Source organism: Lolium perenne, chromosome 1 (genome assembly GCF_019359855.2).
Source record: "Lolium perenne isolate Kyuss_39 chromosome 1, Kyuss_2.0, whole genome shotgun sequence".
NCBI lineage: Eukaryota > Viridiplantae > Streptophyta > Magnoliopsida > Poales > Poaceae > Lolium > Lolium perenne.
In genome coordinates this window covers 265,678,234-265,706,017 of record NC_067244.2, presented here as the reverse complement: position 1 = coordinate 265,706,017, position 27,784 = coordinate 265,678,234, and the positions used below count along the sequence as shown (strand labels likewise).

At 47.9% G+C, this 27,784-nt stretch overlaps 1 pseudogene; it reads left to right on the top strand.

Moving 5' to 3' along the window:
* Nucleotides 1-10,195: 10,195 nt before the first annotated feature.
* Nucleotides 10,196-27,352, top strand: LOC127327867 (uncharacterized; annotated as a pseudogene).
* The last annotated feature ends 432 nt before the right edge of the window (nucleotides 27,353-27,784 follow it).

Here is a 27,784-nt window from a genome sequence, read left to right as displayed (position 1 = left end):
CGGACCCGACGCTACTCTCCCTCTTGCTGCTCCTCACGGTCGCGCACGCTGAGCGGAACGAAACGCCGCTGCTCGTCGCCCTCATCTCAGGCCTCCTCTGCAAGTCGTGCGTCGCTTTCGAGCTCTTCCGGCACTTCCTCCTCGCGGCTGGCCACCTCCGTCGCTCTTGGTTGCTCTGGTGATGTTTGTGCGGATGATGTACTAGTGAAGGCCCCATGGTGTTGGCGTGACACTCCGACGCGACGCAAAATGTTCTTCGAGAACCCCCCGTGAAACCGAGGACGCCACCTGGAGACCACCGGTGCAAATTCAAGTTTGCCACGGACAAACGAAGCCGAAACCAAAGATCATTGTTCGCGAACCCGAAGGCGTCGACTTCCTCTCCGAAGATCTCCTACACGGAACCTGAAGACCCCGCCATCAAACCAAGTTGTCCTTCATGGATCCGAAGTCCGAGAACCGTCTTCTTCTTCCTCTTCGATCCGGCGACCACCTTTGTTCCGATACCGTGAGGCCCCGACCCTAAAAAAACCCTATTTTCTAAATGTGTATCTATCTTGTTGCATTTATCATATCGTCATGTTGCATCGCATCGCACATCTTGTGGTTGTTCGGGGTTAAATAGCGATACACCTAATAACTAAATATGGAATTATGCGGGAATGTTATTTTGTCCCGGTTCCATTTAAATTTGCCTCCCTCCTCCACTTCCCCTTCTCTCCTCCTCCTCCTCCCCTTCTCTCCTTCTCCTCCCTCCTCCACTTCCCCTTCTCTCCTCCACTTCCCCTTCTCTCATTCTCCTCCTCTCCTCTCCTCCTCCTCCTCCTCATCCACTTCCCCTTCTCTCCTTCTCCTCCCTCCTCTCCTCCTCCTCCTCTTCCTCCTCCTCCTCCACATCCGGCGACCTCCTCCTCCTCCTCCTCCTCCTCCTCCTCCTCCACCCAACCACTCACCCACCACCTACGGCCGGCCTCCTCCGCCTCCACCCACCCCACCCACCCCTCCGGCAATTTTTTTAAAAAAGTTCTGGCGAAATTCCGGCGGCCCTAGATCTAGATCTGGCCGCCATTTTTTTAATTCAAAAAAAAAATTCTGTGGCGCACCACCGCTGGTGCGCCACAGAAATGTCATTTTCTGTGGCGCACCACCACAGGTGCGCCACAGAAATGTCACTTTCTGTGGCGCATGGGTCCGTGCACCACATAATTCACTTTTTGTGGCGTGGATTTAGTGGCGCACCCTCCATGGGCCACATAATACCATTTTTGGTGCGCCGCTAATGAGCCTTTTCCTACTACTGTGTTGTCAACCATAAGCTCATTGATGCATGATATGATCTATTCGTTTATTTGCTCAAGGACGAGCAAAGGTTTAAGCTTAGGGGAGTTGATACGTGCATTTTACATCTTCAATATAGCAAGTCATATGATTAGTTTTGAATAATATTTGCCTTGATCAATCTTTATTTATTCATTTTTAGTTGATTTACAGGACTTTCCTACAAAGTTGCTTTCATTGGTATTTAATTTCTGAGAGGCAGAAAACCTCATTTTTTTATTTTGCTATTTCAGGAACCTTGGCCGCGGTCGAGTGGGGAAGAGGCACCACCACCGAACCCCGTGCAGTACTGTACACACGGAGGAGAGAGATACAATAGTGGGGATAAAGAAGCAGAGCCGTGTCCTGTGTTCTGATCGATGCCTTGCCTTCTCGTCTGCGGTGTCTTCCTTAAGTAGTCCATTCCTCCGGTGCATAGAGTGTTCCGTCTAAGAGCACCTCCAGCCACGCCCCCGGGAAGGCCCCCAGGAACAAATTTTTACATCCGGACGGCGTAAAACGGTCCAGTCGTGCACCTAGAGTCTCGATTTCGCCCGGATTTGGACTTATATCTGTTCGGACTCCCCACGCCAACCCCGGTCCCCCGGGGCACCGTAGGGGGCTCCGGATGAAAGATTCTCGTCCGCGTGGCCCGCTGTCAGGGACTAGTCTCCTCTCTCTTCTGATTTTTCTCCCCACCTACCGCCCTTTTCTCTCCTCGATCTTTTCCCCACCTTGCCGAGCTAGAGCACGACGGGCAGGACGGAGCTCGCGTGCGGCCATGCCGGGACCTCGCCAAGCTAGAGCACGATGGGCGGGACTGAGCTTGCGGACGGCCGGGTCGGTCCAAGGCCGGGCGGAGTTAGCGGAGGGCACGCGGCCGTGGAGGAACTCGCGGGCGGCCGCATGATGGAGGCACCGGGGCGCGGGCTGGTGGCGCCGATGACCATGACCTGCGCGCACTGGCGAAGCCCGTCCATGAGCGTGAGCAGCTGCGACACGATGCGGCGCTCCACCTCTGCTCGCGGTTGGGCGCGATGGCGCCGATCTCGTCCATGAAGATGATGGGCGGCGACTTGGCCTCAGCATCCTCGAAAACCTTGCGCAGGGGTTCGCCTCGCTCTGGCGGGCGCGCGGGCGAGACTGGGCCGGAGCGCGCGAGGCCAGAGCGGAGCGGCACGGAACGGCATGGCCGGAGCAGCGCGAGCGTGGCCGGGGCGTCGCGGCGCGAGCATGGCCAGGGCGTCGCGGCGGCAGCATGGAGCCGTCGTGCTGGGCCTGCACGCCTCCTCCTACCGCCCCAAGGGTGTGAGCAGGGGCCAGTACTGGCTGGGCTTCTTCCTCATCCTCGGCGCCGCCGTGCTGTACAGGTGTTACCACCAGATTTTAACCACACATGAGATGGGCCGTGATTGAGATGGGCTTGGAGATTATGCACGGGAGATATTCATGAATCGGCCTCGTATAAGGGTTTGGGCTAAGATTGCCCGTGTATCTGTAAATTATAGTAGGATACGTGTCGGTTAGAATTAAAAGATAGAGTTTAGCTCGTGCACGATGGGATTATTCCCAAGATAGAGAGTCTACGGACTATAAATATGTATCTAGGGTTATTGAGAAAGGAGGACGATCACGTTCACAACAAACACAATCTAGGCGCATCGCCACCCCTTGTTTCGAGGGTTTTCTCCCGGGTAAGCGCCATGCTGCCCAGATCGCATCTTACGATCTGGGCAGCGTCAGTTTATTCGTTGTTTGTGTTGCTCGTACTGAAGCCTTGTTGATGGCGAGCAACACCGTTATCATGGATATGTTGGGGGCTAGCATCGATTCGCATGTTTGCTTAAGTTCCGCTTTCCCTACATATCTAGCTGCCTTTGCGCCTATCCAAGGTGTGGAGGCAGCACCCTGCTTGGTCTTTATTTAGTAGATTCGATCTGTTATGGTGTTCCTTGTTTCTTCAAGGATTAGTTTGATATCCGCATGATCAGGCCCTACAAACGGTTTGGATGATCCAGCGGTGCGTAAGGCATGGTTTGCCGATCCTAGAGGAGATGTTCCGAGAGTCAACTTGATGTTGGTTTTTAGGCCTTTTCTAGGGTTAGTTTTCTGTGATCTTTCGTATCTGCTAGGCCCAAGTACGTGTAGGACGTTCCAGTTATGCGGTGAAAACCCTATACTGTCGTAGGTCGATTTAGCTTGATTCTGATAAAGCAGGACCCCCATGTTACCGTAGATCAATACGGAGTATGGGACAATCGGCTCCTTGAGCCGATTCACAGGGTAACCTGAGAGCCGATCGGGGCTCGAATTCAATGTTTACGTGTCTGCCATGCAGGAGAATAATCAAAGCAATCCATCACCTTCCTGACCAGGTATAGGTCAGGTGGCACGCCCTCGTGAAAACCAGGACGCGTGCGTGCCGGAAGCATTGCGGGACGTCGCCCGAGGGACCAGGGCCCACCAGCAGTCCTGGGAGCCTCCCGGCTCTTCGTGTTGCTCGTCGCTGCTCGCCGGTGGGTTTTGGCAGGCAACACATTCTGGCACGCCCGGTGGGACACTCTACAACAACGGCGTCGACACCTGCAGCCGTGATGGCGGAGACACCAATCACGTACGAAGAACTGCCTGACGAACACAAGAAGAAGTATGATGAGATCAAAGCTGTCTTCGAAGCCGATCTCCTCGGCTCTTTTGAGAGGACCCGTAAACATGGCATTCGTTGGAAAGGGTTCTCGCCTGAAGGCGTTCTCGATGAAGTGGATCTGTCTGTCCCTTCGGAAGACCGTACCAGAGCTCTGCGCCAGGAAGTTAATTACATGGTAGCTCATTCACTACACCGTCATTCTGAGAGCCTGGTGAACGCTTTCGAGCGCATCGCGGTTCGCGTGGTTCAGGAAATCATGAAGCATCAGTACTCTCCGTCAGGGCCTGCCCTAGGAACTCACCAGGGAGAGATACCGTTCCAAACCAGACCACAGCTGCCATTCGCACTTGCAGCCCCAGAGCCGCCGGGTTCGCCGGCATACGTCGTCTACAAGATCGGAGGCGATCCTAGCGACTACCAGTTCCTTCAAGAGCCACCTAAAGAGATCCCACACGGGTACGTGTGCACATACGTGCCGGACTGCAATAACTTGGCGCGCACGAACCAGATTGCAGCAGGAGGGATTTCTGGATCAGACGCCGACAAACAGGCGTGGCTGGCTAAATACGCCACCGGAACGAGTCATGAAAGCTCAGCCCCTGCAGCCAGCACCATGGAACAGATCAGTACAATCTTAAGGGATCAGTTTGGCATCTTGCCAAAGAGGAGAATGGTCGGCTATTCCAAGCCGTACCCCAACGAGTACGATTTGATTCCACTGCCGCCCAAGTATCGGCTCCCTGAGTTCTCGAAGTTCAGTGGTTCAGAAGGGTCTAGCTCGATTGAGCACGTGAGCCGATATTTGGCACAGTTAGGCATGATCTCAGCATCGGATCCATTACGCGTGAGGTTTTTCGCGCAATCTCTCACAAGACCAGCTTTTGGGTGGTACACCTCGTTGCCACCAGATTCAGTCCGGACGTGGAAGCAGCTGGAAGAGCAATTTCACATTCAGTATCACTCAGAAACTACTGAGGCTGGCATTGCCGATCTGGCGCAGGTCCGGCAGAAGCGTGGAGAGACGGTGGCGGAATATATCCAGCGTTTCAGGACTGTCAGGAACCGATGTTATTCGGCTCGCTTAACTGAGAAAGAAGCAGTTGATCTGGCGGCATTGGGCCTCGCTACGCCGATCAAGGATCTGGCGTTCCAAGTGGAGTACAATTCACTGGCGCACATGGCTCAGAAATTAGCATTATACGAGCAGCGCCACCCAGAATTGTACCAAGACAAGTTCAGACGCCCGGTAGGCCTGGTCGAGACAGACGAAGTAGGGGACCCCACAGAAGACCAGGAAGTAGCCGTGGCTGAATGGGCTCGGGGGGCAGATCCCATGTCCTGCAAGTGGGTGAAACAACAAGGGCCAGCAAAAGGGTTTGATTTCGACGTCAGCAAAGCTGAGCAAATATTTGACTTATTGCTTAAAGAAAAACGGCTGACGTTACCCGAAGGCCATAAAATCCCTACGGCGCAAGAGTTGAACGGGAGACCATACTGCAAGTGGCACCACTCGTTCACCCATATCACCAACGATTGCAAAGAGTTGCGTCGGCAGATCCAAATGGCGATAGAACAAGGCCGTTTGATTTTCGGCCAGTTTGCCATGAAGGTGGACACGCAACCGTTTCCTGGCGTCAACATGGTGGAGCATAATCAACCCACAAGGCATCAGCTGGATTTCTCATTCGGTGTGAACATGGCAGGGACTGTATACCGCCATAACAGGGACAAGAAAGAAAGCGGTCAAGCCCGTGGTAAGGAAAAGGAAGAGGCCGGTCCATGCGACCGGCCCCGATATGGTGATCGACGGTACATCACCGAGGAACAAGTGAGGAACGTGCGGTATCAACGACCGCTCTCCGAACATCTCCTCAACAAATATGAGCGTCAGTACAATCGCCGCCGGCGGCGCGATATAGACGACGGAAGATACCATCGTTCTGTTGACAATGGAAGATATCGTCGGTGCGATAGGAACGACGAAGGGTATGAGCGTCGTGCTAAGGAGAAGTCGAGAAAGAGGGAGGACATGGACAGACACTGGGAGTGTCCTTTCTTCAAGCACTGCTGGGATTCAGGTATGAGCCGATTGCCTACAATCGATAACTGCCCGGAATGTAAACGGCAGAAGAAGGACACGGGTGAGGTTTCAGTTTTCAAACGTCTAGGACCCCTCCCATCTCAGAACAGACGAACTGAGTCCGCCCGAGAGGAAGATCTCGAGGAGTCCATGATGCAGAGGAAGGCTTTTCGAAGTGCTAATGAGCAAAGGGATGAAGAAACGAACTGTTCGATGCGGTAAATAAAGGGGTACAGTGGAGATGGTTTAATGCCGCAGCGGTTTCCGAGGAAGTGGTGCCAAAACTGTCAAATCGTGCAGCGTGGAGAAGTTGAGAAGGCAAGGCATCATGATGAAGGATACTGCGACGGTTCTGATCTGCAATGCGTGACCCGATGAAAGAAAAACAGAGTGGTTTTGGAATTATCATTGCCAAAACCAGGGGGGCATGTGTTACCACCAGATTTTAACCACACATGAGATGGGCCGTGATTGAGATGGGCTTGGAGATTATGCACGGAAGATATTCATGAATCGGCCTCGTATAAGGGTTTGGGCTAAGATTGCCCGTGTATCTGTAAATTATAGTAGGATACGTGTCGGTTAGAATTAAAAGATAGAGTTTAGCTCGTGCACGATGGGATTATTCCCAAGATAGAGAGTCTACGGACTATAAATATGTATCTAGGGTTATTGAGAAAGGAGGACGATCACGTTCACAACAAACACAATCTAGGCGCATCGCCACCCCTTGTTTCGAGGGTTTTCTCCCGGGTAAGCGCCATGCTGCCCAGATCGCATCTTACGATCTGGGCAGCGTCAGTTTATTCGTTGTTTGTGTTGCTCGTACTGAAGCCTTGTTGATGGCGAGCAACACCGTTATCATGGATATGTTGGGGGCTAGCATCGATTCGCATGTTTGCTTAAGTTCCGCTTTCCCTACATATCTAGCTGCCTTTGCGCCTATCCAAGGTGTGGAGGCAGCACCCTGCTTGGTCTTTATTTAGTAGATTCGATCTGTTATGGTGTTCCTTGTTTCTTCAAGGATTAGTTTGATATCCGCATGATCAGGCCCTACAAACGGTTTGGATGATCCAGCGGTGCGTAAGGCATGGTTTGCCGATCCTAGAGGAGATGTTCCGAGAGTCAACTTGATGTTGGTTTTTAGGCCTTTTCTAGGGTTAGTTTTCTGTGATCTTTCGTATCTGCTAGGCCCAAGTACGTGTAGGACGTTCCAGTTATGCGGTGAAAACCCTATACTGTCGTAGGTCGATTTAGCTTGATTCTGATAAAGCAGGACCCCCATGTTACCGTAGATCAATACGGAGTATGGGACAATCGGCTCCTTGAGCCGATTCACAGGGTAACCTGAGAGCCGATCGGGGCTCGAATTCAATGTTTACGTGTCTGCCATGCAGGAGAATAATCAAAGCAATCCATCACCTTCCTGACCAGGTATAGGTCAGGTGGCACGCCCTCGTGAAAACCAGGACGCGTGCGTGCCGGAAGCATTGCGGGACGTCGCCCGAGGGACCAGGGCCCACCAGCAGTCCTGGGAGCCTCCCGGCTCTTCGTGTTGCTCGTCGCTGCTCGCCGGTGGGTTTTGGCAGGCAACAACAGGCTGGTGCTGCCGCTCGTGGAGCTCACCTACAAGCGGGCCGCGGGCGGCGGGCGCGTGGTGACGTACGCGCTGGTGGTGGAGATGCAGCTGGTCATGGGCTTCTTCGCCACCGCCTTCTACACCGCCGACACTGCACCACCGTCGGGTGGGTGGCCGGCATGGTCGATGTCGGTCGAACACCTCACGGGCATCCTCACGAGCGCCGTGTGTGGGGAGACGGCTGGAAAAGTGTAGCTCTCCATGCCAAAAATTGGTCCAATCCGGACCAATTTCCATCCGGATTGTGCCCCGGGGGCCTCCAACGGCTGGAGGTGCTCTAACTCGTCGTGGCCCTTGGGCCGGTTCCTTGAGTGAACCATGGGTAACTGAGCCCATGACAAATGTACCGCCTCCAAGCCGTCTCCACCAACGGCCGCCTCGGAGATCCTGCTCTCCCCTCGCTATGCACGGATCCTGCATTGGCCTACGATTGCGCTATCGTGGAGTCCTGCGTGCTCACGGCTCGGTCCACGACGACCAACAATGTGGTGCGCTGCGCTGTCGTTGCTCTGCCGTCGTGTGGGTCTGCTCAGCTAGGGAGCCTTGTTACTGCCTCTGCGCGCATGGAGGGGCTCCATGGCTTCGTCGCCGGCGCATGGGCGCGTCCTTTCACGGCTTGGCCTTCCATGGCCTCCGCGCAAATGTCGCGCGGCCCAGCTCCACCTTGCCTCCTCCTCTACTCCATCCAGGTGTGCGGACTTGAATGTCTCTGTCCGGTGACGACTCATGAGCTCTATGCACACTCGCGAGGAAGCCCTATCATGCGTCATGCGTGAGCGGACCACGACGGCGCCTCCGGCTCCACGAACGTCGCTCGAGGCGTGGTTTTTCAAGTTGCTCCATTTCACACAGTCACCCTCGCACACTCTTAGGGGACATATAGGTGACGTCCGAGCGAAAGCTCAGCAACGACGACGTTTGTGGGCATCATCTCCCTTATTAAAGGTGCCGCGATGGACCCTTGTAATCACCCAGGCTCGGCCATGCACTTGAGATGGCCCGCCGGCAGTAGTGGTGCCAGGCAAAAGCCCAGCGACGGCGGCACCTTCGGGCATCATTTCTTCCTCCTTGAAGGCATCGCGATGGAACCCCGTGTAGCTCGGCTGGCCAAAATTTGGGTGTACCCGGCAACAAGGCGTGGCCTCGCAGTGCTACCATTTGGTGTCTTCGATCCTATTCACGGTCAGTTGTAGAAGCTCAAGCGACGCTGCTCGACCTTTGCTATTTGATGTGCAAGTTTGGTGACTTCTGCCAGCGATGACCGTTGCCACAGTGCTGAGTTTCGTGTTCCTGTTGCGGTCTCGATTGATCGGTCACCTTCAATGGTGTAACTTCCCCTCCTTTTCCCGCAAGTGCTCTCTGTTGTCCCTGTGGTAACTGGCCAAGGTTCATGAAGTCTGGTGGAATCTCGGCCTTGCAATGTCCTTCAAAGGCATTGGTAACTTCTCAACCGCAATGTTATCTTCGCGGAGCAAGGCCTTTCGACAAAGCCAGTGACACTCATTGACATGTGTTGCTCCAGACCACTAGCTCGTAGAGGACCTGTTATGTGCAGGTGGACGAGCATTTACAAGATCTCGGTATTGTGATCCTTCGGTTGCATCTAGTGGCACTTCTCAGTCCTGTGTTGTAAGTAGCCCTGGTGGTGCCGATATGCTTGTAAGCTCCATAGCAATGGTTAGTTGTTTATGTCGTCGTCTTCTTCTTTTCTGATGTAACAAACTTATGTATCCAGACCAATGTTCATCCCGAACGGGTGGATAAGAGCCTCTGCTCTTCAAACGCTCTTTTGAAGCAATATATTTAGGTGGGGAGTACGTCTTTCCTCCCGGTGAACGTTTCAATAAAAAAATCTTTTTAGAATACTAATTAAACCTTTAAGGCTGTAACCCAACCTAAGATATGAACACTTCTTAAGGGAGACTTAAAACGGAGGCCATGCTACACGTACCTCTTTATTTGCAAACACTCATAATTTGTATTTCAAAGTTCCCAAAAATTTAAATCAAAATTCTAGAGATAGCCAAATATGTACTCCGTATATTACAATGGTGTAAAATCTCAATACAAACTACTCATATTCTAGGATACACAAAAATGACAAAATCTGACAAATTTTATACATATGCCATTAGCAACTTCTAGAATTTTGTTTCAGATTTCTTTAAAACTTTAAAATACGAATTTCAATTGTTTGAAAATAAAAAGCTACATGTAACTCGCCCTCCAAAATGCCACACTCCACTTCTTAACTTATTTTCTAGACTTATATTTTCTTGCGTGGAGTTGGTCGCCTTAGTGCGGTCTAGTGATTATTCAAACGATTGGTCCCTGCACAGAATCTGTATAAAATTTCTTAAACCATACCCAAAGTCAAGGGGGTAATTTTTATTTATTGCAGATGCCTTTAGACCCGTTCAAGTCAAGGGGGTGCCATGAGCACCACCGATGGATACAAACAAATAAGATACTCCTACATACAAAATGAAGACAGACTTGGCATAGAGTTGACTTGATGCAATTGCTGGTGCCCCCTGACATTGCTGCTTGGTTCTTGCTCCCACGACCTTCAACCCTCCCCCTAATCCTGAGCACGAGCAGCGGGCGGCCATGGCAGAGCTCGGCGGCATGCTTGCGGCTGTCATCCTCAAGGTGGTGGGCGACCAGATTGGTTCTGCGATCAAAGCTGAGATCACGTTGCAGAATAACTTTGACAAGGAGCTGAAGAAGATGCAGATGGCTCTGGAGTCTGTCGAGGCTGTACTCAAGGTCGCCGAGAGGCAATCCATCACTGATGAACCAACCCAATTATGGCTGAAGCGGCTTAAGGGCGCCATGTATGTCATCTCGGACATGATTGATGAGTTCGAGGCTGATACACAAGCCATCACCCAGCCATCTGCGCGGAAGGTAGGGGTAGAAAACTCAGCTCTTCATGTTGTTATGATTTCTAAACTTGATGGAGCTAATTTAAATGTAAAATGCTTGTAGTACCCATGTTAGAATAATTTTGTGTGCCCTGACTTAATATACTAGCTCCGTCTCATGAAGGTTGTCTGAGATTTGTCGAAATTTGGATGTTTCTAGATTATATTTAATGTCTAGATGCATTCAAATTTTAACAAATCCCAGACAACCTTCGTAGGACGGAAGGAGTATTTTTCTTCACATGAAAAACTTTTCAGACATATTTAGGTTCCAAACTTTTGTAAGACTATTACATTCTGAATCTAGGTTTCTTACAGTTTTGACCAATTGTCTTTAAAAAAATAGAAATAATATTTGATCCAATGGAATGAAGAAGTGTGCCTCTTAATGTTTAACTAGACTTCCTATTGGCCTGAGTGCATTTGTAATACAGTATTGTACTAGTGATTTCACACTGTATTGAAAAATCAACTGTCTTGCAGTTCTCTTTCAAAAAATATTGGGCAACTATGATCCCTTGTCTCACAGTTGGTCCAAAAATTACAATGGCCAATAAGATGGAGAAGACGAGGGAGGATTTGGAAGTGATAACAGATCAACACGATAAATTCAAATTAACAGAAGGCACTAGTGCCAATTACACGAAGGTTACAGATATATGGGAAACCACGTCAACCGTAGAGACACAGATTGTTGGGAGGACTGAAGATAAAGATGAAATATTGGCTTCCTTATCAGAGAGGATGACTGAAGAGATCACAATTCTTTCCATTTGTGGAATTGGAGGCCTTGGTAAGTCAACAATGGCAAAAATGGTTTGCAATAGTTCCCAGTTCAAAGAATACTCTCAGGTGTGGGTTTATGTGTCCCAGAAATTTGATCTAAAGAAAATTGGAAATTCTATAATATCACAACTATTAGAGAAAGAGAAGGAGAGTGGGTACACTAGAATGGAGATGATACATAAATCCCTTCAAAAGCTACTCACTGACAAGAAGATTCTGATTGTTTTAGATGACCTGTGGGAGGGTGAGGAATTTCCTTTGGAAAGCCTGATGGACATGCTAAGGGTCGGCAAGGGCGGTAATGTGGTTGTTATTGTAACGACACGTGATGAGAGCATTGCAAAGAAAATCTCTACCATCAAACCATACAAATTAGCACCATTGAGTGATGACATGTGTTGGTCCATAATAAAGCAAAAGAGTGCATTTGAATCTAGAGGCGACAAAGAACAATTAGAGAAAATAGGGAAAGTCATTGCACTCAAGTGTGGTGGTGTGGCTCTAGCAGCTAAAGCACTTGGACACATGCTACAATCTATGAAGTTTAGTGAATGGGAAAATGTGAGAGATAGCAATATTTGGACTGTATCTACTTTGGAAGATACATCTTCCATACAAGTGCTTGCATCTCTGAAGTTAAGCTATAGTGTTATGCCTTCATGTTTGAAGCTCTGCTTTGCATATTGCGCAATATTTCCAAAAGGTCACAAGATAATTAAAGATGATCTTATTCACCAGTGGGTTTCTCTTGGTTTCTCTACTTGGCAGCTCGGTGAGAGATACATTAGTCAGCTTTTGGGACTCTCTTTTCTTGAACATTTGAAGTCACCATCGGTGAGTTTATAGTATATATTATTGTATTAGCCTCTAGCCCATCCCTAGGATACTTAGCTATTGATTCTTTTGGGAATGCTAATTGGAGAAAAAAGTATTTAGTGATGTCCAGTTCTAGGAAATATCCACCATGATACCTGAAGTTTCGATCCACATGCAACGTCTGATAAACTAGTCTCTTAGTTCTGCTTCGGTCCTTCATGTAACTAGCATGATTGCTTTGTAAGAGAAGTTGACCCCTGTTTTTTTCTTCTTAAACTCCGTTTTAAATGTAGGTTTTAGAATTCGAATACACTAAAATATTATATTTGTTATGCAATAATGTTATACAACATTTATCACAACTTTTTCTCTGATTGCGTATTTTATATTCTTACTAGCATACCAATAAATATGTGGTGTCCAACAGTTTCTACTTTTTAAAAGTAAAGCGTAACAAAGATAATGCTACATTGGGCAATGTACAAGAAACCCTCGAGTGTTCTCACTGCTTAACAAGGAAATCCAAGCCCCAAGTTATGACAAATACAAATCATACAATGGAAAACCTTGATTATTAACTTCTGTAGGACAAAAGAATGCACATTTTTGCTATAAAGATGAAATGTGACATTATACTGAAAATTGCATGACAAAAATTTCAAGATTATAATATATGTATGTAAAGAAAGATCAACTTAGAGTGTTGCAATGCTGTGGGAGGAATAATCCAGCCACTGTGATTATTTAGAATTTTAGACTACAATCGTACATGTTCAAATAGAACAGTTTCATGCAAACATACTACCACACTCACACAATAGCTTGTGAATGGGACCAAAAAGAGGTAGTTCCCAAATTGACTAAAGTATTAAAACTCCAAAGGCTGACACTGCTAAACGATTTTGTTGCAGACTATCGAACTATATGATGAAGATATGACATTGTTGACCATGCATGACCTGGTGCACGATTTAGCAAGATCAGTCATGGACGATGAAATACTTGTCGTTGGCAAATGCGTCAACGTTCAGGGCAGATGCTACCACTATGCATTGCTCGATGATTGTAGTAAGCCATTGGGCTTGGAGTCATCCAAGATAAGGGCACTTCATTTTGCGGACTGTGACAAAATTAAACTTCATGATGCAGCATTTTCATCTGCTAAGTCCCTTCGTGTTCTGGACTTAAGCGAGTGCTCCATACATAACTTGCCATATTCTATTGGTGTCTTGAAGCAGTTGAGGTATCTTAATGCTCCTAGAGTCCAAGATGCAATCATTCCCAATAGTATCACCAGGCTCTCAAAGTTAATGTACCTCAGCCTTCATGGTTCTTCTAGAATTTTTTCTTTGGCAGAATCAATTGGAGAAATCGAAGGTCTGGCGTATCTTGATTTATCAGGTTGTTCTGGAATTGAAAAATTGCCAGAATCATTTGGGAGGCTAAAAGAATTAGTGCATCTAGATTTTTCAAATTGCTCTTGTGTTGGAGGTATATCTGGCATTCTTGTGCAGCCTCACACAACTGAAATATTTGAATTTATCATACTGCCCAAATATTGGGGAGCTACCAGAAGCTCTGGGCGGATTATCCGAACTGCAGTATTTGAACCTGTCATTCAGCTCATATCTTGAATATTGCGAAGAAGCAGAAGTTCTGGGGGGGGCTCACTAAACTCGAGTATTTGAACTTATCTTCTGAGTATTGTCATCTCGAAAAGCTCCCAGAAGCTTTGAGCAGTTTCATTCAACTAAAGTATTTGAACTTATCAGGTTGTCGACTTATGGCAAAATTGCCAACCTTATTTGGGCGTCTGAAAAATTTGGTGCATCTTGATTTATCATACTGCTGTTCGATTGGACATTTAACAGAAGCTTTGGTTGGTCTAACAAATCTGCAATATTTGAGACTACTCACCACATTTGTCAGCTTGCTGCCGGATGATTTGACCAAAGTTCGGTATTTAAATCTATCCAGAGTGGGTATCAAGTCAAAAGTTAGCTTTGACAGCCTCATCAACCATATCAGTAGTAATATTTCCAGTCTAGAGCATCTGAATTTGTCAAATAATTTTGGTCTTACAAGTATACCTGAAAGTCTTGGTAGACTGAGAAAGCTGCATACATTGGACCTCTCAGGCTGCATCTATCTTGAGAAGATACATGAAAGCATAGGTACAATAAATAGTTTGAGGTTTCTTTATTTAAATGGGTGTGCACTGGTGGAAAAAGGGCCTTTGGTCGCGGTTCGCAACTGCCATTAGTCGCGGTTGCGCAACCGCGACCAAATAGACGCGACTAAAGGCCCCCCCCTTTAGTCGCGGTTGCTTAAGAACCGCGACTAAAGGCCCGTCCACGTGGGCGCCAGGCGGCCGTCGGGCGGAGGACCTTTAGTCGCGGTTCTTTCGGCCAACCGCGACTAAAGGCCGCCGCAGTTTAGGGTTTTAGCCCCCGCCTAAACCTGCCCCCCCCTAAACCTGTTTTCTGTTTAATTTGTATTGTTTTATTTCTTTTGTGCTTTATTTTAATTTTGAAGGAGTTTCACATATTCTACGGTACTACATACATGCATATGAATGTACAATTTCAAACAAATTTGAAATTAGAACCAAAAAGAATTCAAGAGGAATATACAATATATATTCAATATCATCGGATGACCATATACAATTTTGAACAAGTTTCCATACATAATTTAATGCATATAAAGTTCTACGTCCTCGTAATGGTGTTCTCCTTTAGGATGGAGGACTTCCTGCTGAACCATCCAGCTAGTTCCTCTTGAAGTGGTCGGAGCGAGCTTGGACTAAGCATCATCCGGAGGTTATTCCTCCGAACATTGGTATCACTCGGAACCCGCTCGAGAGGTGTATCTCCGGATCATCTCACAGACATAGTATCCACATAGATTGGTCCCCGCTGGCTGAATATCCCCACCATTCTTAGCCTTTGTCCTTTTGAATTCTAGCTCTTTTTTGAATTCACCGACCTTTGTACCTACGAACCGTGTCCAAACCCTACGAGGCAAAGAAAATTAAATGAACAAGAGAGTTATTAGTTACTTGATATTAGGAAATGAACGAAATAGGCCGATCGATATAGAGCGCAAATGAATGAAAATAATTACTTCTGCAGCATTCTTCTTATGCCGCCCCAAAGCTTTGGATCCATATTCAGAGAGTCGTGGACGAGACATTCTGAGGTGTCAACTTTAATTACTAGCAGAATCCAGTGGAACCTGCGGACACGATACATGCACGATCGTCATGCATAACTCATCGATTAGCCGGCCACATACCATGCATGGAGTAAACAAAAGAGAATGTGCTCAAGACAGAAACACTCACCCAAAATGGTAAGGAAATAGAATATCACTTTTGAGTTCCTGCTTTGTAAGAAACTGCCACAGGTCTGCCTCCATGTCGGCGGGGTGATGCTCCAACACATATCCATTAACGATGTGTGGGTCAATGAACCCAACATCATGGATGTTCCTTACTCTGCATTCCTTAATCTTCATTCTGCATGTATAATAGCGGACACAACAATATAGTTAGGACATATATATAGTGCATGCAATATGAACGAGATGGGGTAGAAATAAATCACTTACAGAACGTAGCAACTGATGAAAGATATGTCGAGATCGCGAAGATTGAAAAAATGGAACAATTAACTCACATGAATTTGTACATAGTAATGTTTGAAGTGATGCTCATATCTAACTTCCGCATAAATATATTCTTTGGCGTTTTTATTTTTTATGTAACCCTTGTACCATTTCAGCAGACCTTTCATTTGTGGAGGTAGATCCTCTTCCTGCGCAGGCTCGACGAGAGGCCCATTCTTCACATATGTAATTACTACCTCCTTCACTGGCGCCTCATCAAGGCCTAACAGTTCACGAAGAGTAATACCTAAGTTGGCCGCTTGTTCTCTGGCACTCGTTACAGTCAATCCATGTGCTGCCGCAGCTGCTATGATATCGGGGTCATCCGGACCGGCGGCTTTCACTATAAGCGGGGCAATCGATTGTTTACTTTGTTCCCCGAGCTGGGCAACTCGTTTCCCGCTTTTTTTACTTTCTAATTCCGTTTTCTCGGCCTCCTCCAAGGCTTTGTTCTCCTGGTTCTCCGCCCGCTCTTTCTTCTCCTTCAACATGAGTGCCTGCCTACGAAGTTCACGTGCATAGTCGTCAGGCAGATTCTTCGCGGCTTGGGACGGTGTGCTCAAAAATGACTTAGCCCACTTCTTTTGCTCATCAGAAAATACTGGCTTGGGCTCGGGCTCTCTTTTCTTCTTGCAGTCCGCCTTCCATTTCTCATAATCAGCAGCCGCGGCCGCGGCAGTTTCCTCGGCACTACGTTCCCAAGGCCTTGTGGGGAGAGGCTTCAGTGATGGCTCCGGTACCTTTGTGGTCTTAGGTACATAAGGGTCCGGGTTAATAATCCAGGACTGCTTCTGCTTCTTTGCCGGAGGTGGATTGGGGGGCGGCGTCTGATCACCCGCCGGACGAGGACTGGGGGGCGGCATCTGATCAATCGCCGGACGTTGTGGACTGGGGGGCGTCGGCTGACGTGACGGAGGTGTAGGTGAACCGCCACCACCACCACCACCACCACCACCGCCACCGCCACCACCACCACCGTAGGGGGGTGGACTTGTTGTCCTTGGCGCCTCGCCTGGAAACTTGATAAACTTCTTTTGCCATAGAATGAAATGGCGCTTGACATCTCCAAGTCTTTTCTCCCCTTCAGGTGTAGCAATGTCAATCTCCAGGTCCTCAAACCCTTGGACTATGTCCTCCACCGTGACACAAGCATAGCCATCTTGAATGGGGTTGTTGTGGTTGAGTGCTCCAGGTAAACATGGTAAAGCACTGCCGATGGCTACCTTCATGGACATGTTCCCGATAGGATAATACAGATGACATTCTTTCATCTCCTTTATATCGTCCACGGGGTAGCGAGGAGGCTCCGGTGCAGTAATTTCGACCACCAGAGGCTCCGGTGCAGTAATTTCGATCGTCGGTGCATCTGCACCAGCCGGTGGGGCCTCCGTGGAAGCCACGCTGCTTCTCCGCTGCTGGCTTCCGAGATCCGCTGGATGATCTTCATGCTGCGCCCGAGCTGCATCTCTTTCGGCTACTAGTACACTCACGGTTTTCTTCATCACAACCATTTCCGATGCCAACCGCGCCACAACATCTGCTTCCCGATCCATCTTTCTCTTACGGCTTCTGTAACCGTATGGGTCATCGTTCTGGGGGAACCCTATTTTCCACGGAATGTGCCCCATGCCTCGTACACGTCCTCCGTGTTCAGGATTCCCGAGGGCTTTTGTCAGCGCGTCGTTCTCTCTGTTGAACTTGATCTTCCCCTCTTGAGCATCCCTCATTGCGTCAATAAGGGCTTGGGTGGGTTTAATTATTTTGCCCCGGTAAACACACTCCCCTGTCTCCGGGTTCAGCGTTCCCCCATGCCCGTACCACCAGCTTTTGGCCCTTGGGTCCCATCCCTCCGTACCTGGACGGATTCCTCGCGCCCTCAGCTCGTTCTCCATCTTCTCCCACCTAGGCTCCCAAAGGCGATACCCTCCTGGCCCCATAATATGATTGTACTCCTTCTTAGCCGCATTTTCCTTATTTTTTTTTCGATATTTGAATGAACTGCTCCGATTTCTTTTGCTTCACAAATTCTGGCCAATCATGTTTCAGTTTCTCATATTGTCCTTTGAAATCCGGAGTCTTGTTCTGCTTGACAAAGTCATGGGCTAGATTTTGCTTGAATTTCCGGAATGCGTCGGCCATCTTATGAAGAGCGAACTGTTTGACTAGCCTCCTCCTCTCCTTGTTTTCCTCAATCTTGTTACCCTCCTCATCGAATTTGTTGTATTCCGGAGGTAGAACGAAATGTTCCATAAGCTTCTTGAAGCAATCTTTTTTTGTTCTCTTATCGACAAAAGTGAAACCAATTCGTGCCTTCTTTGGCTTATTCCACTCCTGGACGGTGATCGAGACGTTGTCTCTAACAACGGCTCCGCATTGGCTGACAAACTTGGTGGCGTTCTTGCGGGGCTCCAGCGGCCTGCCGGTTGCACTGTCGACAACCTCGATGGTGCATGTTTCTCCTTGTTTCATCGTCTTGGTTGCGCCACGCTTTGACGACGTACTCGATTGTTTCGACGATCCGTCCGAGGGCTAAAATAAGAAAGAGAGTCGCGCGCGTTAGTACACACATATTTATTCAAATCAGTTAGTTTGTATCACCAGAGGCTCAATGTATATATATACCTCGGAGCCGGAGGTGGTTGCTACTTCCATTTGAAGATCGTCGTTTATCGACGTTTGTTCGGCATCATCTTGCTGACGGCGCCCTTCATCTTCACCGTCAAGGTTCAGATAAGAAGAGATATCATCTTCTTCTTGTCCGGTCGGCACATATAGAATATCGCCGTTTATGATGCCGAACATATGGGCTTCACCGTCCGGATCATAGTTGTCCATAATCGGGTCAGCTCTATCGTCCGCCATTATGTCAGTCCTGAAAACATGTAGTAAAAACAAATTAATTAAGTGAAGAAGGGGGGCGGTGGCGGTGGCGGTGGCGAAAGGGCGGGGGCAAAAGGAGGGGGCGAGGAAGGGGTGGGAGAGGGTGTCGCGGTAGAGCGCGAGACGGGGCGGCAGACGACGGCGTCACGGAGAGGGAAGCGAGGACAACACACATGTATAACCCTCGCCGCCCCCTCTCGATCCCAAAAAAAAACACCGCGCGTATACGGAGGGGGCGACGAGGGGCTCGCTCCCCCCTCCGTATACGCGCGGTGGTTAAGTCAAATTTTCTAACTCAAATTTGAGTTCTTTTTTAAGTGAAATTTTAATTAGTTAATTTTTTAGAAAACATAATTTTAAGTGAAATTTTAGTTTTTTTACACGGCGGCGCCTCTCTCCTCTCTCCACGGCGGCGAGCAAGACGCGCCGCGAAAAAAAAAAAACCCACGCGTATACGGAGGGGGCGGCGAGGGGGGTGGCGCATCGCCGCCCCCTCGCCGCCCCCTCTCCGTATATGCGCGGGGTCGTGTACATTTTTTTAAAGCGGGATCGTTGTACATTGACGCGCGGGGTCGTTGTATATATTGATTATCAAGTTTTACTTTTTTTGTTGTTAATTATCAAGTTTTATATACGTTTTTTTTTTGTTAATTATCAAATTTTACGGTTTTTTTTTGTTAATTATCAAGTTTTAAGTTATTTTACCGTTTTGTTAAACTAATTAACTAGTTAAAATTAAAAAGAACAAAAAAAGAAAAAAAGAGATTGAGAGGGGCCGGGCGCCGGATCGGCCGGCGCTAGCCGCCCCTCTCTCTCCCGTGTACTGCGGGCGGCGCTTGGCGCGTGAGTGGCGGTGCGGCGGAGGTGTGCGGCGGCGTGTGGTGTGCGGCGGCGGCGCAGTGAGGCGGCCGGCGGAGAGGCGTTCGGCGCGCGGCCGGCGCGCAGAGACGACGTACGGGGCCGCGGCGCGGTCTTCGCGAAGCGGCGGCGGCGGTCGTCGTGCGTCGATGGCGGCGAAGCGAGGGCGGCGGCGTGCAGGGTGCGGTCGTCGGCGTCGAGGAGGCGTCGGCGTCGGCGGCGCAGCGTCTTTTCACAGCGGTTTTCGGCGGAGGAAGAAGAACTGGCGCGGCCGTTCGCGCCGCGAGCTTTTATAGGGAGGAACCTTTAGTCTCGGTTGGTGTGGCCAACCGCGACTAAAGGGTATTTTTCGCCGGAATTTTGGTTCCCGCGGAAAAGACCCTTTAGTCGCGGTTGGTCTGGCCAACCGCGACTAAAGGTATTTTTCAAAATACTTTTCATTTTCAAAATGTTAAAAATACTAATAATATATCAAAAAAATCAGAAAAATAAAACTAATTCATTTCAAAATGTTAAAAATACAAATAATATATCAAAAAATCAGAAAAATAAAACTAATTCATTTCAAAATGTTAAAAATACAAATAATATATCAAAAAAATGAGAAAAATAAAACTAATTCATTTCAAAATATTAAAAATACAAATAATATATCAAAAAATTCAGAAAAATAAAACTAATTCATTTCAAAATGTTAAAAATACAAATAATATATCAAAAAAATCAGAAAAATAAAACTAATTCATTTCAAAATGTTAAAAATACAAATAATATATCAAAAAAATGAGAAAAATAAAACTAATTCATTTCAAAATGTTAAAAATACAAATAATATATCAAAAAATTCAGAAAAATAAAACTAATTCATTTCAAAATGTTAAAAATACAAATAGTTCTTTCCCGCCGCCTCTGCCTTCCCGCGCCCCTCTTCCCGCCAGTTCTTTCCTGCCTCTGTCTTCCCGCCTCTGTCTTTCACGGGCTTGCAGGAAAAAATTCCGAGGCGCAACTTCCGAAGATGCCATAGGGGGTGTGCACCGACGACATCTTCGAGAAGCTGTGCCACGGGAGATTTTCCAACCCTTTACCCAACACTGTTAGAGGAGATGGAGTCTTTCATGGGCTTGCAGGAAAATTTTCCCGAGGAGCAACTTCCGAAGATGCCGTAGGGCGTGTGCACCGACGACATCTTCGAGAAGCTGCGCCACGGGAGATTTTCCAACCCTTTACTCCATCCATGGGGATGAAACTCTCCCTACCTGCTAGGTTGGCTTGTTGGTCTGCTTGCCAAGGCGTATCGATGCTCCTTTTATAGGCACGGCGCCGCTTCTGCTTTGTCTTGTTCCTCCGACAGGGCGTCGTGCGCTACATGCTTTATCTCATCGAGCAGTGCGTCCACCCACGCGTCCTTATCGTGCTGACAGCTTTAGTCACGGTTGCACCCTCCAGCCGGGACTAAAGCTTACCCAAACGTCCTTATCCCACCGACAGTTTTCTTAGATGACACAAAAACCACATTTAGTCCCGGTTGCACCAACCAGCCGGGACTAAAGGTTAGATGACCAGCTCTGGATTCCTCTTCTTCCCGCCATTTCTTCCCTGTCTTCCCGCCTCTTTCTTCCCGCCACTTTCTTCCCGCCTCCTGTCTTCCCGCTCCCATTTTTCCCGCCATTTCTCACTACATATATGTAGCCCGGCTTGGCCAGCATTATCACATCTCTACAATCTCTCATCACTCTCTCATGGCTTCCACCGCACCCACTCTAACCTACCAGCAGGTGGAGGAGCTTTGCGCCTCGAACTACCCTTGTCCACCGGGCTACCGCGTCCCCACCGGCTGGAGCCTAAGCGCCGGCGGCGTGCCGGTCCCTCCCGTCCCTCAGGGTACTGCGCGCCGGGCGGCCATCACGAACCACTACTACCTCGACCTCACGCCGGAGCAGCGGATGAATCCCCGCTGGCATCCCGATAACCAGCATACTTGGGACGCCTTCTTCATCAATCGGCGTGAGAGGGTGCTCGCCAGGTATGAGGAGGACGGTCTGCCTCCTGGGAACTTCCACGAGGCCGGCCGTCGGCTATGGTGGTACGGCCGGACTCTGCAGAGCGTCATGGACTACATCACGGCTGGCGATATCCCCGCCTGCGCTACCCTCAGTTCGAGCCACGAGCGCCACCCGACAGCAGCGACGCAACAACAGCGGCACGGCGGCAACTTAGAAGGCGACGACTACCGGTACAACGGCGGCGGCTATGAAGACTACGAGTATGCATATTATACGCCTAGGCGTGAGTATGACTAAATCACTCCAAATTTCATGTATCATCAGTGGTATCTCGAATCATTCGAAAATGGACACCAAACACATCACGGGTAATATAATTCACATGATCCATTCAACAAAGTTTGGTACAATAAATTATTACACATCATTTCTTCCCTTGTGTCCCCAGCTTACGATTGTGCCGTATCCATGGAGCATCCTCATCATTTTACTTAATGCTTGGGTCGGTGTTCACTTTGAAGGGCGGAATTTCAGCAAACATATTATAATCTTCGACATGTCTGTCTTGTCCTCCACTCCCACGATGTTTCTTTTCCACTGAAAGAACAATGTGGCGCTTTGGATCATCGCATGATGTACTGATCGTTTTCTTATCTTTCCGTTTCCTCGGTTTGCTACTCATGTCCTTCACATAGAAAACCTGAGCGACATCTTTCGCTAGGACGAATGGTTCGTCAAGGTAACCAAGATTGTTGAAATCCACCATTGTCATTCCGTATTGCTGGTCCACCTTTACCCCACCTCCTGTTAGCTTGAACCATTTGCACCGGAACAAAGGGACCTTAAAGGAGGGTCCATAGTCAAGTTCCCATATCTCCTCTATGTAACCATAATATGTGACCTTTTGCCCATTCTCGGTTGCTGCATCAAAGCGGACACCACTGTTTTGGTTGGTGCTCTTTTTATCTTGGGCGATCGTGTAAAATGTATTCCCATTTATCTCGTACCCTTGGAAAGTCGTTATAGTCGAAGATGGTGTCTTGGCCAACATGTACAGCTGATCTACAACATCATTGTCATTCATTAAATGTTTTCTCAACCAAGCGCCGAAAGTCTCCATGTGGGCCTTCCTAATCCAGGATTCAGGCTTCCCGGGTTGTCCGAGCGTAAAATATTCTTGTGTTTCTCAAAGTACGGAGCCACCAAGCTGGAATTGGTCAAGACAGTGTGGTGTGCTTCGATCAGAGAATGGCCGTCCATACATATCGTTGATTTCCTTCCGATCGTGCCTTTTCCACTTAGTCTCCCCTCGTGCCGCGATCGAGGAAGACCAATCGGCTTAAGGTCAGGAACAAAGTCAACACAAAACTCAATTACCTCCTCATTTCCATAGCCCTTGGCGATGCTTCCTTCTGGCCTAGCACGGTTACGAACATATTTCTTTAATACTCACATGAACCTCTCGAAGGGGAACATATTGTGTAGAAATACAGGACCGTTAATAGAAATCTCTTCGACTAGGTGAACCAGGAGGTGCGTCTTAATATTGAAGAAGGATGGCGGGAACACCAACTCGAAACCGACAAGACATTGGATCACATCGTTACGTAACCGTGGTAGAACTTCTGGATTGATTACCTTCGAGAGATTGCATTGAGGAATGCACATAGCTTCACAATGGCTACTCGAACATTTTCCGGCAGGAGCCCCTCAAAGCAATCGGAAGCAATTGCGTCATAATCACGTGGCGATCGTGAGACTTCAGGTTTTGGAACTTTTTCTCCGCCATGTTTATTATTCCCTTTATATTGGACGAGAATCCAGACGGGACCTTCATACTGCTCGGGCATTCAAAAAGATGACCTTCTCTTCTTTGGTCGGAGCGTAGCTGGCACGACCTTTAAAGCATTCCGGATGCAGGTCATCAGTGTCTTTCAAACGTTGCTTTTACTGCCTTGCTTCGTTTGTATCATTTGTCTTCCCTTACACGCCCAAGAAGCTTAGGAGGTTCACGCATATATTCTTCGTAACGTGCATCACGTCGATTGCAGAGCGGACTTCTAGGACTTTCCAATATTCTAGCTCCCGAATATAGATTTCTTCTTCCACATGGCTGCGTGCCCGTCGGCTCCCTTTGGAACTGATTGTCCGCCGGGACCCTTTCCAAAGATGACTTTCAAATCCTTGACCATATCAAATACCTCAGCACCGGTGCGTTCGCGAGCTTCGGCCGGTGATCTGCCTTGCCGTTGTAATGCTTGCCTTTCTTTCTTCTTGGATGAATTTTCGGAAGAAATCGACGATGCCCAAGGTACACGTTCTTCTTACAATTTGGCAAATGTACACTTTCAGTCTCATGTAAGCGGTGCGTGCATGCATTGTATCCCTTATTTGACAGTCCCGAAAGGTTACTAAGAGCAGGCCAATCGTTGATGGTTACGAAAAGCAACGCTCGTAGGTCAAATTCCTCTTCTTTGTGCTCATCCCACACACGGACACCAGGTCTGCCCCACAGCTGTAAAAGTTCATCAACTAATGGCCTTAGGTACACATCGATGTCGTTGCCGGGTTGCTTCGGACCTTGGATGAGCACTGGCATCATAATGAACTTCCGCTTCATGCACAACCAAGGAGGAAGGTTGTAGATGCATAGAGTCACGGGCCAGGTGCTATGGCTGGAGCTCTGCTCGCCAAAAGGATTCATGCCATCTGTACTTAGACCAAATCTTATGTTCCTTGCGTCAGCTGCAAAATCTTTGAACTCTCTGTCGATCTTTCTCCATTGCGTTCCATCTGCGGGGTGTCTCAACTCCCCGTCCGACTTACGGTCCTCTTTGTGCCATCGCAACAACTTGGCATGCTCTTTGTTCCTGAACAGACGTTTCAACCGTGGTATTATAGGAGCATACCACATCACCTTGGCGGGAACCCTCTTCCTGGGTTTCTCGCCCTCAACATCGTCACCAGGGTCATCGCCTCTGATCTTATAACGCAATGCAGTGCATACCGGGCATTCATTCAAATTCTCGTATTCACCGCGGTAGAGGATGCAGTCGTTGATGCATGCATGTATCTTCAGAACCTCTAAACCTAGAGGGCGAGACAACCTTCTTTGCTTCGTACGTCTTTGGCGGGCAACTCGTTATTCTTTGGAAACATATTCTTCAACATTTTCAGCAAGTTTTCAAATGCCGAGTCAGCTACACCTGCTGTGCCTTCCATTTCAGCAAATCCGATTGTGCAGCCCAGCTTTTTCAGACCATCATCGCATCCGGGGTACAGCGACTTTCTGTGATCCTCTAACATGCGATCCAAATTCTCCCTCTACTTTTCAGTTTCGCAGCGTCTCCGTGCATCAGCAATGGTCCGACCAAGATCATCAACGGTCTCATCACGTGCCTCTTCTTCACCTTCACCTTCCCCTTCACCTTCCCCTTCACCTTCAGCATCCTCCATGAAAGTATCACCGAAATGAGCAAGATAGCTTTCATCGATGAAATCATCCCCTTCTTCATCTTCTTCCATTATAACCCCTCTTTCTCCATGCTTGGTCCAACAATTATAGCTTGGCATGAAACCGTGCGAAGCAGTGCAGGTGAACTTCTCTTGAGGAAGAGTAACCCTTCTGATTCTTACGGTCCAACACATGGACAGATAACAAAACCCTTCTGCTTGTTCGCATTAGCCACTACGAGGAAATCTTTCAAACCCGTAGTGAACTCGCCGGAGAGTCGGTTACCGTACATCCATTGCCGATTCATCTGCATTATTATAATATAAAATATATAATTAACCATCATGCATTTGTTAAACTAACTAGCTATAAACAATAGAAATTAAACAATGAACTACACACATGCATATTTTATCAATGACACATATGAAAGGTTCAAGTTGCTAACCGCGATCGAGGAGGAAAAAATAAATGAGGAAGCTCAAGTGTGGCTCCGACACTTCATATCATGTTTGTTTCATGCTCTTGGGGCATTTCATCAAACACTTTGTGTGCATAAGAGGAGCCAAAAGCAAACCTAACACCCCCTTGTGAAGTTTGTGAAGAGAAGTGGCACCAAATGGCTAAGTGCAGTGGGCTGAACGGTATATATGGGGTTGGGCTTTAGTCGCGGTTGGCCTGGCCAACCGCGACTAAAGGCCTTCGGGCACCTTTAGTCGCGGTTGGCCTGGCCAACCGCGACTAAAGCCCCTCACGTGCACCAGCTGGCCACCGAGCGCCCTGGGCCCAGGCCTTTGGTCGCGGTTCGCCTCCCGAACCGCGACTAAAGACTCCATTAGTCGCGGTTCCTATAGTTTCGCGACTAATGGGGCTGGACGGAAGCCTCTTTTTCTACCAGTGGTGCCAATATTAAGGAACTACCACAGCTCACTAGCGGTTCACTATCATTGCCACACTTTGTGGTGCAAGCTGGTGATGGTGACTCTAGCAGCAACCTTGTCCTACTACAACACACAGATCCTGCCGTACTAGAGATAACTAAACTTGAAAATGTGAAGTCTGCAGGAGAGGCACAACGTATAAAATTAATGGAAAAGCAAAGCCTGGAAGACTTGAAACTGGAGTGGATTGGAGATGTCGAGAGATTTGTGGATGACAAGATTCTATTGGAAAATCTAGTGCCACCAAGCACATTGAAGAAGTTGAAGATATGTGGTTATAATGGTGTCAGCTTTCCAGCCTGGCTAGTGAACCAAGTACCAAACCTAGAAAATTTGGTTCTCAGAGGTATGGCAAGCCTGGTTGAGTGGAACATGTCATACTCCAGTGGTGAAGAGCACGTGATTGAGAGACTGGAAATACATGATTGCCCCGTGTTAAGGATGAAACCGCTTCCACCAAAATGTAAATGCTTATTGATATCGAACAGTGATAATGTGTTATCATCATGGGAAGAGTGTACTGTGTCAGACACCAATGGTTCCTATTCTTCTCCAATAACCACTGAGTTGTCAGTTAAACACTGCATGGTACCTTTGCATCAGTGGAGATTGATTCAATACTTCTTTGGCCTCACTGTTTTGTCCATTGAAAACTGCAGTGATCTAACCGGCTCAGCAGACACCATCCAACATCTCTCCTCTTTGGAGAAACTGTGCCTGCAAGATCAAGACCAAGAAGAACTGCCAAAATGGATGGGTGAGCTCACATCTCTACAGGGTCTGACAATGGAAAGATGCAAATGGCTAAAAGGGTTTAACGAGAATATGAGGCAACTCACACAGCTAAAATCACTGTACTTGTCCACGTGCAAGATCATATCACTGCCTCATTGGTTAGGCGAATTAACCTCTCTCAAGGAACTCACCATAAAGGAGTGTGATGTCTTGAGATATTTGCCGGAAAGCATACAGCTACTCACCAACCTCCGAGTTCTGGCAATTAGTTGCTGCCCTGAACTAAAGTTTGTGATGGAACCAGAGGAGGGGAAGTTAAAGCTCACTCATAACCAAGAAAGGGTATGCGTCTTGCCCACCTCTCTCAAGGAATTTGGTATCTATAGATGTGAGGGTATCAAGTCTTTGCCTTGGGGCATACAACAACTCACCAACCTCAAAGCACTATACATTCGTGGTTGCCCTGAACTATATCAGTGGTGTCAATTAGAGGAGAACAACATGAAGCTACTTCACATAGGATATAAAGTATGTGGCCAGTCACACTTCTCTGCCGTACTAATCATGCTTTGCAATGCTTATTCATTCTTCTTTTCCTGATGTTAGAATATATTATGTCTTGCATCTCTTAGAGATGGTTCTTCCATGCAGAAATGTGTACATATCCATGTACTTTTCCATGAAATTTTTCTTTTTGTTAAATAGCACCTCGTTTTGCAAAATGTAGCAGTAGAAAAAAGACAAATTATCTGGTTTCTAGAGTATCTACTGATCGTAGCCACTACCAATGAAAAGATCGACACAGTAGCCTGGTGATTTGATTGCAGTACTAGCCAGTGCATCACACTTGGAACCATCTTTTTCTTTATCTGAACATAGCATTTGCCTTATGTATACCGCGTGTCATTCATATGACTAGAACACAAGCTAATCAAAGAATTGTCATTATATATTGATTTTACAAGAAATTCGCGAGGGCCTGAATTAACCTACAAGATGTCTTTCAGACCAATCATGCTCACGGCGTACTGG